Source organism: Phyllostomus discolor, chromosome 10 (genome assembly GCF_004126475.2).
Source record: "Phyllostomus discolor isolate MPI-MPIP mPhyDis1 chromosome 10, mPhyDis1.pri.v3, whole genome shotgun sequence".
Taxonomy (NCBI): Eukaryota; Metazoa; Chordata; class Mammalia; order Chiroptera; family Phyllostomidae; genus Phyllostomus; species Phyllostomus discolor.
The window spans coordinates 41214992-41231065 of record NC_040912.2 but is presented as its reverse complement, the minus strand read 5'-3'; the positions used below and the strand labels follow the sequence as shown (position 1 = coordinate 41231065).

General features: G+C 33.4%; 1 protein-coding gene across 7 annotated transcripts in view; it reads left to right on the top strand.

Moving 5' to 3' along the window:
• CD36 (CD36 molecule) overlaps positions 1-16074 on the top strand; it is a 79430-nt gene that overhangs the window by 28368 nt on the left and 34988 nt on the right. Inside the window, exon 1 of one of the 7 annotated variants that reach the window (XM_036010700.1) lies at positions 12647-12701. The exons of 5 other annotated variants lie outside the window; for them this stretch is intronic. The gene's annotated coding sequence lies outside the window, so the exon portion shown is untranslated. Of the gene's footprint in view, positions 1-12646; positions 12706-16074 lie in introns of those variants that run through there. One more of the 7 variants, XM_036010698.1, reaches the window with a different exon arrangement.

The following is a 16074-nucleotide window of genomic DNA, read 5'->3' as shown; positions in this document are numbered from 1 at the left end:
GTTCATCATATTAAAGTTTATGCTGGGAGTAAAAAAAAAATCAGCCTAACTCAAGTTTTTATGCTACAAGGAGACATTTGGTGATTTTTTCCCCTGTTTTTCTCTATACCTCACTCATTCTACAGAATTCTGCAATCAATCACTTGTTAAAATGCTCTAATACGGCAATTGAACTGAGCAATACCCAGGTTAATGATGTTATGTCTCATCTCACAGATGGAAACAAGGGTAGAGACAGACCTCAAACTGGTTTTCCTGAATTAACTGCTGTCAGAACAGAAAAGCTATTTCTAGAGTCCTTATTTAAGGCTCCACTGACTAGGCCACACTGGCACCCTCAACAGAGGGGCATTTTGCAGTCAGATAAAGACCCACTGTTTGTTGACAAAATAAATGAGCAGTCCAGAACAAATCCACGAAATAACCCAAAGGAATCAAACTGTTAGCAAGTGATCACACGTATTAGTCCGTTAGCACAGTGGGCAAGGGAGTTGTCAGCATCTTTCAAGGAAGGATCTCTGGAGCCAGGTGGGCAGCAGGGCAGATGAAGTCCTCAGTCCAGCAGGGCACAGCCTCCAGTGGCTGATACTAAGAGAGATCAGTATGGTGTGGAACAGCACTCTCCTTGCAGAGCTCTGCTGTCTCAGCAGTGGTCTGGAGCCTACCTCAGTTACACTTTGGGAGTGGTGTGCTCCATCCTTGTGGGTCTGTTGATAAGTGTCTTGGTACTCATGATGGCAAGTGGGGAATCTGTGGGTGGTTCTGCTCTGCAGACACAGCTGTTAAGACCACATGTGCAGTTACCTTAGGTGTGTCTCTTTGCTGGCTGTGTCTAGCTTGACTTAGATAGTTTCCCTCTTGAGTCAATGTATCGTGGCTGATTGACAGTCATGTTGGTTGACATGAGTGATTCCATTTCATTTTATACACTTTATGCTGTCTTGCCTGGACCTGTGCCATTTTATTGGTCTTGCTCTCCACAGTGGGGAAGAGGTGATAGTAGAAAGATCAATTGCTAACAATGTTGAGTCATGAGGGAAAATGCATATTCTTGTAACACTCACTTTCTAATTAAATAAAGAAAAATATTAAATAGAATGTTAGTATTTTAGTGGCAATACCATATTGATGCCACTAAATGTTTCATGAATCAAAATATGAAGGCAGCTTTGGAAGCTTTTCTTCTGAACTCAGTATTAAAAGGGACTGCTGAAAGCAAAGTCAGCCAGCCATTCATGGCTTCTGGAAGACAAGCTGCTTCTCTACACAGGATGCACTAAGGATCTGAGGATATTACATTCTTAAAGAAACACTACTATTTTTTTTTCCCTAGGAGAAATGGAAGCCTCTCTTTGTGATTATGATTTAGTCCATCAAAATGGCTGGATTTAGTCAGGCTTATTCATTTGGTTTCATCTTCAATTAAAAATTAAAGCCAATTCCCCCAAACACACCTTAACACTCATATAGTGGAATTTTTTTAAAACACAGACATTGTCTATTCTCAGTTTTAATTTTATTCAACTGGAATTAGATGAAGATTGTCTGAAAGTGACATATTCAAAGGCAGAATATTTTAATCACAGAAAAATCAGGTTTTCCAAGTAATTAATTTGCACCAAAAGACTTAAAAAGAAAATCACCACGGTATTTTCCCCATGACCTATATATCATGGCAGATAAACCAATGAAAATTTAGTAAATAGCACAAGTTTAACTTGTCATTTTTTGAGTTTCATAGCTTAAAGAATTTAAATACTTTCTATTACATAGAATGGTAAATATGAGGTTAAAATATAAGTGGCAGAATAAATCCAGTTTTGACTAAGATATTTTTGGTACATTTGGAAACCCATGACTGTGTATGGAACTACCACTGGAGGCAGGACGTCTTTCAAAACAGAAATGCCTGTGAATATCTGCGGATAGTGTGCGCATGTCCATAAGAGAAGTGAAGGAACAAAGGCTTCTCTTGATTTACAGATAGCTGTGCTTTTGTAAGTGCAATTACAATAAGTTAATTTGGACACAATTTTAATCTACATACCTAAAGCTATTATTTGAAAGAATATTAGATAAAAATGAGTTGTCACATAGAAGTCAGTCAGGACAGGTAAATGTCGGGTGATCAAGAAAGAACAGAAAGAAAACTTAACACAGAGAAGCTGTGAAAGAGAAAAGCATATACTGAAGCTTATAAAAACATTTTGGGACATGTTTTTTTATAACATGGGAAATGTTTAATGGTTTTAAATTTTGAGTTGCATGAAATGGTATTATTTCCATGTTTTTGCAGATTTATTTCACCTTCAAATTTTACTTGCTGTAGCCTTCTTTCCCCTAGCCTACTGTGATTACCCAGTTTTCCCTGAGGAGTTGTAGAAAATGAGAGGAAAAACAGGCCTAGCAACAATCTTGGATCATGTCCAGAAAATATTTAGTCCTTGGAATACATGGAGGGTGCTGCTCCAAGCCTTGTATATACAGCTTGGGAAAACAATGATATTCTTCTGAACAGGAAAGCACTGTGTTGGTAACAAAGGAAGTTTTAGAAGTACACTGAAACACATTCAGACATAAGCATCTCAATTCACATTTGTATCTTTCCCCATGAACTGGAGTAATTGTGAAGTAGGACAATTTGCTTACCGAAATACAACTGAGAGACCTTGGGCCCCAAAAGCCAAGAAAACAGTTGTATCCTAGCAGTCTCTCAGGATAAATTGAGAGACTACAATCTATGTAATTACAGTGTAAAACTAGCAGGAATAGCAGAGGTATTTAAGGCTGACATTCCATAACAATTCAGATTCCATTACCTATTGTTTATTTAAATCACAATGTCAGAACAAAAGAGAAGGGTGACATTCAGTTATATGAAAAAGGATGGTTACCATAAACATGTTTTGAGTCCTGTGGTGTTTGTTGGAGAACAATGAGGGTGACAGAAACTTGCATAAAGACAAGATTGATGCTGCCCAGATCTACCCAGTGCAGTTAGAAGGATGGAAGATTTCTTTCTACTTAACCACAAAGTAAATACCTTTATCAAGTCCATTGTCAGTGCTCTGTAGTACTAAGCAAACTTTAATGCAAATATGGAAATATCAGGGCTACCATGAAGTTTAATAAGTCAAGCTTTATTACTCAAAATTTAACTGCATGTTCCAAAGGGAAGGTTTTACTCTACTTCTGACAAATATTCAATTTCTCCCATTCAAGGAGATAACCAAGTATCACACACATACACATGGAGGACATCTGTAAGGTTTTGATATTTTAGAATTATTCTGAATTTAAATGTTATCTGTCTTATGCATTATAGCGCAGTAGTCAGCCACTACTATGTAGTTCTATCTGGATTCTAGTGTTTACGGTTTCTAGAATATACTCATGGAAATATGTAAAAATGCAATTTAAACAATGTATGACATTTCCGGGAAAAGATTTGCTTCTTGGAAATCTTAAGAATATGTTTCAAGTTCTTCATTTGCAAAGTAGCACTTTAAAACAAACCTGTTAGTCTCTTGGATTATGGAAAATTCAGGCTTTTCCAAGAGCCCACTGAAAATCAACTTAGAAAATGTTGGTTTGATTTACTATAGGATTTGGTAGACTTTTATATTCCTTTAAAACTCCTAGCAAAAGTTGCTGTGTCATTCAAGTTCAGGGTTTGTGCCAAATGTTTGTTAGAAGTGTCAGGGAAAAGGATCAGGTTTCTCCATTTCAAAAAAGAAAAAAGGGATAGAGAGACAGAGGCATCTGAAATGTATTATTTCCTATGTGGTGATTGTCTAAATAAATTGTTGTTATACAACATGGTTCTTAGAAACTCTTTTTTTCAGCTTTACAAAGAAATCTAATTAGGTATGCTTCCAAGTCCCAAAAAGTGGTGTTGTTGGTGGTGGTGTTGGTGTGTGTGTGTGTGTTTAACTCTTTCAGAAATCAGATGCCCAAGTGTTGGGTATCTTTAAACTTAGCGAACTTACAGATGGCATAAATGCCCATATAAATAAGTTTTTTTAAGACAGACTTGCTGGTATGTTTAATATGTCTATTTATTAAATGGATCAAAACCACTTTGTTTCATTGGTTAATTTATCTGATTTCTTTATCTAAATTTTCCTCTTTTTATACATTCATCATGCTCTTTCACTTTTAAATGTTATTTATAAACAGAATAATAAAAACCTGATATTATTTTAGCATTTTAAAGCATATCATTTTTATCAAGCCATAAGCCAATGCAAATGTGGATTAATTTCTCTAACTCTTCTTAAAAATATTTTATTTAAGATCCCACATCAGAGAATATTTCTAGTCTAGATTATATTTCCCACCATTAAAATTTGTTGTACCCTCAATTTAATGAACTTTTTATTTTCTGCTCTGTGAATTTCAAATACATTGATTGCATAACTTTTTTCTTAACCTTTTTTATTCAGCCTTCATTAACTAAATGCTTGTTTTTGTTATTGATTTTTTTCCTACTATTTCACCACACTATGTCTTGAGGCCTAGTTATTCTTTTACCTGAATATTTCTGTTTTCCCACCAATAATTTCCCATCTACCATATGAATACAAATTACACTGACAACTATGTTCATCATAACATTTCCTTATTTTTTCTTTATTGATTTTTAAATTATATTTTAAGTATATTTTATTGATTATGCTATTACAGTAGTCTCGTTCTCTTTTCTCCCTTTTATCCCTGTTCACTCTGCACCCCCATCCCTCTGGCATTATGTGTCCCACCTTAGTTCATGTCCATGGGTCGTACATGTAAGTTCTTTGGCTTCTCCATTTCCTATACTTTTCTTAACCTCCCCATGTCCATTTTGTACCTACCAATTATTCTTCTTAATCCCTGCACCTTTTCCCTCATTTTCTCCCCACTTCCTCCTCACTGATAACCCTCCATGTGATCTCCATTTCTGTGACTCTGTTCCTGTTCTAGTTGTTTGCGTAATTTGTTTTAGTTTTTTTAAGCTCTGTTGATGATAGTTGTGAGTTAGTTGTCATTTTACTGTTTTATTTTTGATCTTCCTCTTTTTCTTAGATAAGTCCCTTTAACATTTCACATATTATAGGCTTGGTGATGATGAACTCCTTTAACTTGACCTTATCAGGGAAGCACTTTACCTTCCCTTCCATTATAAATGGTAGCTTTGCTGGATAGAGTCATCTTGGATGTAGGTCCTTGCCTTTCATGACATTGAATACTTCTTTCTAGCCCCTTCTTGCCTGCAAGGTTTCTTTCCAGAAATCATCTGATAATCTTATGAGAACTCCTTTGTAGGTAACTGTCTCCTTTTCTCTTGCTGCTATTAAGATTCTCTCCTTATCTTTACTCTTGGGTAATGTAACTATGATGAGCCTTGCTATGTGCTTCCTTGGATCCAACTTTTTTGGGACTCTCTGAGCTTCCTGGACTACTATGTCTATTTCCTTCATTAGTTTTGGAAAGTCTTCTTTCATTGGTTTTTCAAATAAGGTTTCAATTCCTTGTTCTCCTTCTTTTTCTTCTGGCACCCCTGTGATTCAGATATTGGGACATTTAAAGTTGCCTTGGAGGTTCCTAAGCCCCTCCTAATTTTTTTGAATTCTTGTTTCTTCATTCTCTTCTGCTTGAATGTTTATTTCTTCCTTTTGTTCCAAATCATTGATTTGAATCCTGGTTTCCTTCTTTTCACTGTTGGTTCTATGTATATTTTTCTTTATTTCCTTTTGCCTAGCCTTCACTTTTTCCTTTATTTTGCAGCTGTACTCAATGATTTATCTGAGCATCCCAATTACCAGTGTTTTGAATTCTGCATCTGATAGGTTGGTTATCTCCTCCATGCTTTGTGCTTTTTTCTAGGGTTTTGTTCTGTTCTTTCATTTGAGCCATATTTCTTTGTCAGTACACTTATTACATTCTAAGGGAAAGAGCCTTAGATATTCGTCAGGGTGGAGCAACTTTGCTGCATTGTGGTGCTATATGTAGGGCGGGGTCAGAGAGGGAACAATACTACTTGCTTGGCTCTTGCACTACTTTCAGTCACTTCCTCCACATGAGCAAACTTTGCCCTTATAAGTGCCGCCCTGGTGCTGATTCCTGGTTCAGTGGGTTTGTATATGTTCTAGGACCCCATGGGCCCCTCCAGTGGACTCTCCTGTGAGACTGGCAGTTTCCCCGCTGCCACAACTCCCATGGGTTTTTACAATGGGAGTTGTTGAAACTTTACTTTCCATGCTAGAACCCTGGATTATGTGGTCTGCCTCACTCCCCAGTTGTTCCTCCCGGTTTATCTGCATGGAAATGTGGGACCACCTGGCCTGCCAGCCACTGCATCACCCTACCAGTCTACAAGCTGCCACCTTGCTGTGTTCTCTCCACCTTGGCTGCCCATCTCCACCCCTCCTATCAGTCTGGATGAATGTTTCTTCTTTAACTCTTTGGTTGTTGGACTTTCATACAGTTTGATTTTCTGGCAGTTCTGTTTTTTGTTTTGTTTTGTTTTTAAATTCATTGTCTTTTGATTGTGTGAGGAAGCGAGGTGTATCTACGTATTTCTCCATCTTGGCCAGAACTATTATTTTTTAGCACCATTTAAATGTTGACTATTTTTTCTCCTTTCCTTAGAAAGTTAAGTAAGCTTTGTAAATTTTTCAAGTAAAGATTAGGTCTGCCAACATTTTTACATAGCCTATAAAATTTGCATATTAATCTGACACCACCCACATGAGAACTGTGCACAGAGGTGGTCTCTTTCTAATCTCTTTTATACACATTTCATACTATGGCTCCCTTTAAACTTACAGGTAAGTTTATTTTGTTTTAATGCAGTATTTTTGCTTTCATCCTGTGTTTCAATTTGTTAGACCACATGGTTTAAATCTAAACTTTAACTACTCTGATATTCTCCATTTTATCTTTAATAATGCCCTTGAAATATTCTTTTAAAGGTAATAGAAACCTACACATTAAACGGTCAATCTTTCACTGGCATTACATTATACCATTATGTCTTATGCATTTGGCTTTCTCTTATGTTCATATATAATTATTTAATACTTATTTTTTGAATTTTATTTTAATTGTTGTTCAAGTACAATTTTCTATCGTTTATTCCCATCCCAGCCCACCCACCTAACCCTTCCCACCTCCCTCCCCTTTCTACCCACCCCTAGTTTTTGTCCATGTGTCCTTTATACTTGGTCCTGTAAACCCTTCCCCTTTTCCCCTGAAATTCCTCTGAAATTCCCTTGAAATTCCCTTCCCTCTCCCCTCTGAACACTGTCATCCTGTAATATTTATTTATTTTTATTTATTTGTGTAAAGCTCTTCCTCACCATACAAAGCAGGTAGAACATGCCATTGGCTTAACACTTCTGTAAGTGAACATGAGAGCAATTGAAAAAAACACATGTATGTTCATGTATATATACACACATGTAATCATAAGCATGTTATTTATGTCTATAAATATGTGTATGTATAAATCTCCATGGTTAGTTATCCACAAGAATTAAAATGCTAAAACAAATTTTACCTTATAGTTTTACAGCAGTAACTAATAGTTTGAGATAGTTTACAGGTCTTTGGAATGAATTTTAATTACCTTATTTAATCTCAAAACAATTCTGTTAATTGCCACTTACAGAATATGATCACCATTCATTCCTTGTTTGCTGTGTTTAATAGCATTTTTTCTCTTAATACAACATCAAATATTGCGCAATTATTTTAAATTGTTATTCAATTTGTATAAACGTGTTGAAAAGTACATGTAAAATTAGTTATCAATCAAGGACTTTATCTTCGTTTTCTCTCTCAGAAAAGAGTATAGGTTCTCAGTTAGTCTATGGGTTTTAATCCTTGTTTTGGCATGCTTAGCAATGTGAACTCAGATAGTAGTCTAACGAGCCTAGTAAGGTAATATTATAGATCAACAAGGTAACACATGTAAACTGCTTAGTTTAACAACTAACAGATAGCAAGCCCCCAATATGTGTTAACTCTGTCTTGTATCATCATAATTTATGTCTTTGCTTACTTATAAAATCTAGAATTATAATGTATATTATTATAAAATTCATTTGCTGACCTGTAAAAAATGAAATTGATTATATTTTTAAAGATTATACTTATTTATTTTTAGGAGAGGGAAAGGGGAAGGAGAAAGAGGGAGAGAAACATTGATTGATTGCCTCTCATATGCCCCAACCAGGGACTGGCTGGCAACTCAGGCACATGCCCTGACAAGGAACTGAACCAATGACCTTTTGCTTTGCAGGATGATGCTCAACCCATTGAGCCACGCTGGCCTGGGCAAAAAAATTACCTATTTAAAAATCTTTACTACATAGAACCTGCATGCATCTTTACAACTTTCAGTTTAAATCTACCATCTAATTTAATCTTCAACTTGAGTAGGTAAATCCATACTTATATTCTCTTTAATGAGAGGAAGTCAGGAAAATGATTACTATGCATTGCCCAATTCACAGTTCTATTGTTGTTAGTAAAGATGTAATCAGCATGTGAGCCATGTGAGCCCTCTTGTACAACTCTTACAATACTTCTATCATCCTACTTCCCAAATATGTTGCAATATTTATCTTACTCAATTTACTTTACTCTTCCTCTTTTATTTCACAAGTGTTAAATTCCATGAATCAGCTTATCTAAAAGTACTGTTATAAAGGATTTTTAAGGATCGTAAAAATGTTAGAGTAAGTTTTATTTATTATTTTATATCCTTGAAGTAAAAAAAGCCTTTACACTTCAATACTTAAAAGAAAATTACTATGAAAATTAATGGCATAAAAATTCAAAATTTTGGTAATTTAAAAATACAATAGAAATAAAGTTAAAATATATTTAAAATTTTTGAAATTGTCAAATGTCAGAGGACTATTTTCTTACTAGCTAATAATGGACAAAAAGCATACAAAAAGATAAATAAGGATGTTATCACAAATATTTTAAAATATATATGGCTAACATACTTAAGAATATGGGTTAAACTTCACTCAGGTATTTACCAATAAAAAAAGAACTTGCTAACAAACTTAACTTTCTGTATAAGCCAGCGTGAGTGAGGAATGGAAATACACTTTCTCACATATTGTATACATGCATGAAAAGACATTTGGTAAAATTCTCCTTATAGAAAAAAGTACACACTTTTAACTTAGAAGTTATACCTTTCACTATTTACTTGTATCTTAGCAGAAGTAAACAAAACTATATGTACATGAATATTTAGCATGGTTTTTGTAAAATCAAGATCTAGTAACAATAAAAAACATCCATTAAATAGGAGATTGGTCATTTAAAAGACAATACATTATTCATTATGGATTTTTATATAATTTTGGAAAAAGACAAAGTTTATCCATGTTATGAGGGTATCTCCAAGGCACATAATATGAGAAGAGGCAAGTTGCAGAAAGTATAATTCAGTATATGTAATACCCCATATACATATTGCATATAAGTTTAAAATTCATGAAATTACTGGGGTGGAGAGAACATAACTAAAATTGGTTACTTTGGAGGAATAGAATTGGGGGTTAAAAGAGACTTCCTATTTTACAAGTTTCCATAATTTTTAATATTTCTTAGTTGTCCGTGTTACTTTAATAAAACTCTAAAATAAAAATTCACTTAATAGCCAATGGTCACCATATCAATGATTTATTAAACAGATATTAAGTGTCAGGCTCTGCATGAAGTCCTTCATATTATTACTCTCAATCTTTACAAAAATTTCAGACTGGAAATATTTCATTGCAACTAAGAGAGACAAAGTAGTTAGGAAGTGATGAATGCCAAATTCAAACTCAGGTTCACTCACTTTCACATCAAATGCTCTATCCCAGTCAAACCATTGAATATCGTGGTATAAACAAGCAGCATAATAACTCCAGGTTTCTAGTTATTTTTCACTCCCTTTGAAATATTATTATGGTTGTCATAATCATTGTGTGAGTTCATTCATTCAACCAGCTTGAGCCTGGTCTGGGCTCTTGGGATTCAGCAGTGAATTAAACAATGTGTTTCTCTCCTCACTCTCCTCACAAAGCCAACATTCTAACAGATGCAGAGGCTGGGCTAGAAAATAAGTCAAGTGCATGTCTCATGGTGCTATGTTATGTCATCTACAGAAAATAAAGCAGAGAAGGGAGAAAAGGAACAAGAGCCCAATGGGAAGGGACGTACATTTGAGTGCCTAGTAATAAGGCACCTGTCAAGTGTTGTACACAACTCACCTCATTTAGTTCTTATTATTATACTCTCACTGAGTTTTCTCTACTTTTTAATTAAAAAAAAAGAGTAAGTAGTTATTTACCTCCTAATCCCCAGTCATTGTAACAAGTGCTGGTAACATCAGGGTTAACTCACGTCTATCTGATGCAAGCTCTATGTCGTCTCTCACACAAAAAAAGAGTTCCCAAAGCACTGTGCCTAAGTTGACTTTATTACATTGAAAATTTTATCTTTCATTCTACTAAATATATCAAAGTTTATGGTAGGTTTACATAAGGCAAGAGTTTACTGTCATATAATAAAACACATCCCTTTAAAATACTGTGGCTATACTATATATGTAAAGTATATGTAAAGATGAAAACTTCAACATTCTTTACTCTAAAATGGATGCAGCATTTTTCTGCCTTATTGTTCAAGGTGTGTATTTTGCTTAAAGTCTAAATATGTGGTTGTAGATTTTACTTAGCTGTGTGCTTTCCAGGTCTTGTGTGCTAAGCTACTTAGGAACTGTTGTCTATAGGATGGAACACTTAACAGCTGCTTCTAGGAATGTAAATTTGATTCTTTGAACTGCTCATGGGAGTGTGTGACATTTTCCACTCCAGAAACAGTCAGAGGATTTGGGTGGATAGCATTAGACTTCTGATTAAATACGTATCCAATAAGTTCAGTGTCAAATTAGGCATCTATTGATATTGTGCATGTATTTATTCTGAAATACCTTTCTCTAATATTGTTCATATTTTCATTTTAATTTGTTCTTTCATATTTTTGTATGTGTGTACGCACACATGTGAGAATTAGGTTAAGAAGAAAATAAATCAAAGCAGTTTAAATAAATAAAATTAATATGCTTAATCAAAGTTAGCTATTATACTACTACACAGTAGTAGTATGATATTTATTATGGAATATTTTTATTAATACAGCAAAGGTAGAAAGTCACTATTATAAAGAAATTATCTTTTTAAGGCAAAAAAATCTCTAAGTTATTCTTTTAAAATGAAAAGCATAAGTTATGATGAGATTGTGCAAGGCCATTTCTACTTTACCATAATTAAGTGGTCTGAAATTTGGGAAGAACCCCAAATATTTAAAGTATTTTATAACATGTTATTAATTTTTAAATAAATGTATCAGTAAAAATACCTTGGAAAAGAGCAATGCTTGAGGAAAAAAAAAAGAGTGCTTTGGATTCCTTCCTTCAGTTGTATTGCACTGCTAACATATGATAGGATTTCCCACATGTCCAGAAGGAACAGCAAGAGCAAGCCAGTGGTAAGAACTGGTTTAAATATGATGTAATGAGCTAAATATATTTTTGCCTGTTTTCATTAAGTCTTTTTATTTCAAGTTTGACTTGGAAGCACTTATTCAGAGGCCTGTCTGATAGGTGAGAATTTAACCTGAAGATTTTGATTTTGCTTGTAGGATTGTAAAAATTTCATTGTAAATATGGATTCTTACTATAGAGTATCCTCCCATCCCAAATCACAAGAACTTCTATTTTGATTAGATTTAAAATTAATGACTTTCTTTTAAATTAATTCATGAATATACTTTTATCTATATTACAAGGTCATTCTAAGGAGTAATTGTATTTAAAAGTTATTTAACAGTTGTATTTTGGCTGAAAACATTAAGAGAAATTTAATATTTTGATTTTTGTAGGGGGATGTTGCTATAGTCATGAAACTTTTATAAAATTAACAGAAAAAAATGATAAACAGTTAAGCACTTCTTGTTAGAACAATAGACTATTTCCTTTTTAAAAGTCTGTTTGTCATCCTTGTTGAGTGACAGAGTCTCCAACTACTTTCAAAATCAGTATTTTCAATGTACTTCAGAGTAGTGCTGAATAAAGAAGTGTATTTTCTCTAAACTGCATAAGTTTGGCAAGATAATTATGACAGAGAAGTGGAACTCTGATTTACCTTTCTAATTTATACTTTTCACACTCATATGCCCAATTCATCATTTGGAGTAATGATTGTGTAGTGAAACAAAATACATTAGAGGCAGCTTCAGGTCCTTTTTCCTCCCTGGCTTCTGACTTACTTGGAAGGGAAAATGGCCAAAAATAAAAAAAATTATAATAAAATGCTGTTGATTATCTCAGATATAGGTAATAGGTCTTCTCCAGGGCACAAAAATAGATGTGTTAAGAGCTGTGCCTGTAATGTGATATGTGTGGGTTTTTTTCCTCTTTTTTTTTTTTTTAATTTCCTCTGGCAACCAACCACTCACTGGGATTTGACATTGTGTGTGTGTGTGTGTGTGTGTGTGTGTTTAAGCATATTTAAACTCACACACTTTCTGTAATGAGGGTTTCAGTGTAGGATTTTTTTCTGCAGAATACCACTTGGTCCTACTAAGAATTATTTATTCAAATGTTGGAGCATTTAATTGAAAAATACTTCTTAGATTTTTTAAAGGTAAGTCGTATGATTTTTTTTAATAAAAACATTTCTATCTCCCAAATGATAAGAGATGACACTACTATATAAACACTCTTAAGTTATGTAACAACAACAAAAAGCAGTTGCTGTTTTCTTCAAGTCACTAGGCTTTATTAAAAATTAGGTTTGTGTTGTCGTCCAAGTTATTAGTCTATATTGTATGTTTAAAAAATATTAAAATCTTGTTTAATGGTAAAAGATATTTCACTGTTTTATGCTTAAAATGTTTTTCTGTAAACATTTATTTGCTAATATTTTAAATTGTTTACAATCCAATTAGATTGTTGTGAAACTTTCATTGCATACTTAGGCTATTTAAACATGACTTTTAATTTAAATTATGAATAAAAATCAATATAGTAGGATTAGTTATTATAAATTACTTGCCACTCTGTGTCAACTTTCTCTCTAGTATGCAATTGTTAATTACTTACTACTTTATATAGTCATTAGCTTATTTAATTCTCTATCTGAATTGGACAAATTTTGGTGAACTTGACTTTGTCTACATGGTTATATACAGCGTGTATTTGGATATGTTCTTATTAAATATTTTTTAATGAGCAAGCATTATAATTGCCCTGGGAATGGTAAATTATATTGATTCCAAATAATGATTCTAGGTTTTATCACTAGCCCAAGTGTAAATTATATAAAATTTGGTAGCAGAATAAAAAATAAACCAAAATTGATGGTTTGGGTTATTTAGGAAGCTTATCACAAATATCAGAAAATTTTTTATTGAGTGATGATATTAAGTATAAATAAAAGATAAATCATCCTGAAGAAATTAAAAGTTTCAAGTTAATTACAGTAAGTGAATCTATTTATAACTGTAAGTGGCATACATTTTCTAGAATAAATCTCAGTTATTGGAATTGAGTAACATGTTGAAATATATTTTTTAATTGTTTGCATGTATTTTTCAATTCACTCCTATGTAATTTTGTTAGTAATGTCTTGTGAATGTAAAATCAATATTGCTTTTAATATTGGTTCACAACCAAAATGAAATTCTTAAAAAGTTTCATCATATAGAGACTCTAGGTGTCCAATGAAATTTATGAGAGAAGAAATATGAAGATGTTTTTTCATTTATCAGAATCATTATTAAACCAGAACAACATATCAGATCTACAGTCTTCATATAATAAGTTAGGTTGGGAAGAAAATCACAGTTATAACTGGAGGGGGACTTGGAAAGGCTATACTGAGAATTTTGGAATTTACCTCAGAAATTATAGTTGCAAGCCTTATTTCTTATGAAAATATTTGGCCATGTTTACTCAAACACATTTGAATCTTATGGATTTTTTTGTTCCTGAAGGAACTAATTTTATAACTGTTTTCTAATTTAATTACAATGTATTTTAGTTCGCCAGCTTAAATCATGGCTAAAAGTTTCAAGTAGCATTTTCTAACCTAGTAGCTTTCTGTTCATTTGCATGCTATTCTAAGTTTCTGTGTATAAAAAGAATAAATCATCTCATCCAATTATATTATAACCTAAGTGTTTTGCAAATAAGCATTCCTATTTGTGGAAACTATATACATTTATCTGTTGTTTATGATAATAGTAAATATGAACTAACATTCCACTATGGTGGTTTAATATAACATTTTATAACATTTCAAAATAACAATAACATCTGCTATAATAGGAATTTTTATACATCTCTCATTTAATTTTATTTGATATTTGCTACCTTATTTAATGTATAATATACCCATTATAGAGAAAGCTGAGTCATAGGGAAACTATAATATTAAGACTCAGAATTAAACCAAATTATTTGACTTCAAAGTCAAAAATCTTAACCATTACAAATCTTACAATATCTTATTATTATAGTAGAATTTGGGGTGGAAAATAGACAATAGCATTCCTGCCTAGGGCCCAAAGCTTAAGGATGGCTCTAAACCTAAGCATCTATGATTGCAATCATTTCAAACCTCTAGTATTGCCTGTAATCAAGTACTCCAAAAAGTATTCCAAAAGATAGGCTTGTTTCTAGACAGGCCCTTTAATATATGAAGTCCAATATGCTTAATGGTTTTAATTTTTTAAGACAACCATCAAAACAAGTTTTATATTGTAATATTTGGAAAGTACAATTTAGTGAGGTGTATTATTATTTTATATTTTATATTCTTTTCTATTATATATTTTTATCTCCATATATTCTGATAGAATGGAATGGTGCTTAGAAATGAAAAGGATTGTGTGGTAACTTCAATAAGAAAAGAGGTTTGAGATCTCTTAATCTAGTTTTTTAAGAACACTTCTAAGAGCATGGTTCTGTAGGGATGACTCTTGGGCCAAGTGAGATGTGGCTGGGACAGGAAATGGTCACAGTTTCTGCACCCTTTTAACAGAATGGCTTTTCTTTTAACTATCTTTATATATTGGGATCATAGATAAAATTTATTCTTTCATAACTTTATTGTATTTTCCTATTATCACTTATCCCCCTTATCCCCTCTCTCACCTTCACCCCTCTTCCTCCCTCCACAATCACCACACTCTTGTCCATGAGTCTTTTTTTTTCTTGTAAAATTTAATTTGAAAGAAGAATTCTATCTTTAAAACAGAAGTTTATGCAGTACTTATCTAAAGCTCTTATCTATCCACAGGATAAAACATAACCAGATTTAAAGGATTAACTTAAACCCATTTCAAGTCACTTGGATTTGAATCTGAACCTTTACCAAGACTCTTTAGCAAGTTTCTTTACCAAGAAATCACGGCTTTGCGACATACTTAGATGTGGTGTAGGACAAGAGTGTGAAAAGGGATTTAATTAATTTTAAAAGCTAACTTCCATCATTGATATCCAATGTGTTCAGCTAATCAACCCCCTATGTAAAAGTTCAAAGTGGGTTTTGCGAGCAGATAGTGTATTTATTAGGTGAGGAAGACTGTGTGTCAAAAGAATACTTGTGTGTGTAGTGAAGAACAGAGCTGCGTGGTTTTCTGTGTTAAGGAACTTGGAAGGAAGGCTTACAAATAGAATAGGAAATTGGAGGTACTGCTCGCTCATGAGTAAGAAAAGGACCTTCAGGTCCTGATAATTCATTCATGGTACAAGAACTCTTGCAATTTGAAACTTTTTAAGTTTTGCAGTTCACATCCCAGGAAATTTTGCCAGGCTATGTTTTTCTGGGTGGAGTCTCTTAGGAAACACAGCTTTATCTACACATGGGAATAATTAGAGTCCCTGGGAATGGGAATCTTCTGACTTTCTGACATATGTATTGGAAAGACTTCTGGTGGCTCGGTCTCTCAGTTTCTATGGCTAGGTTTTCAACATAGTGGAAAGGCATAATCATAAATTCATTCCAGAATTGT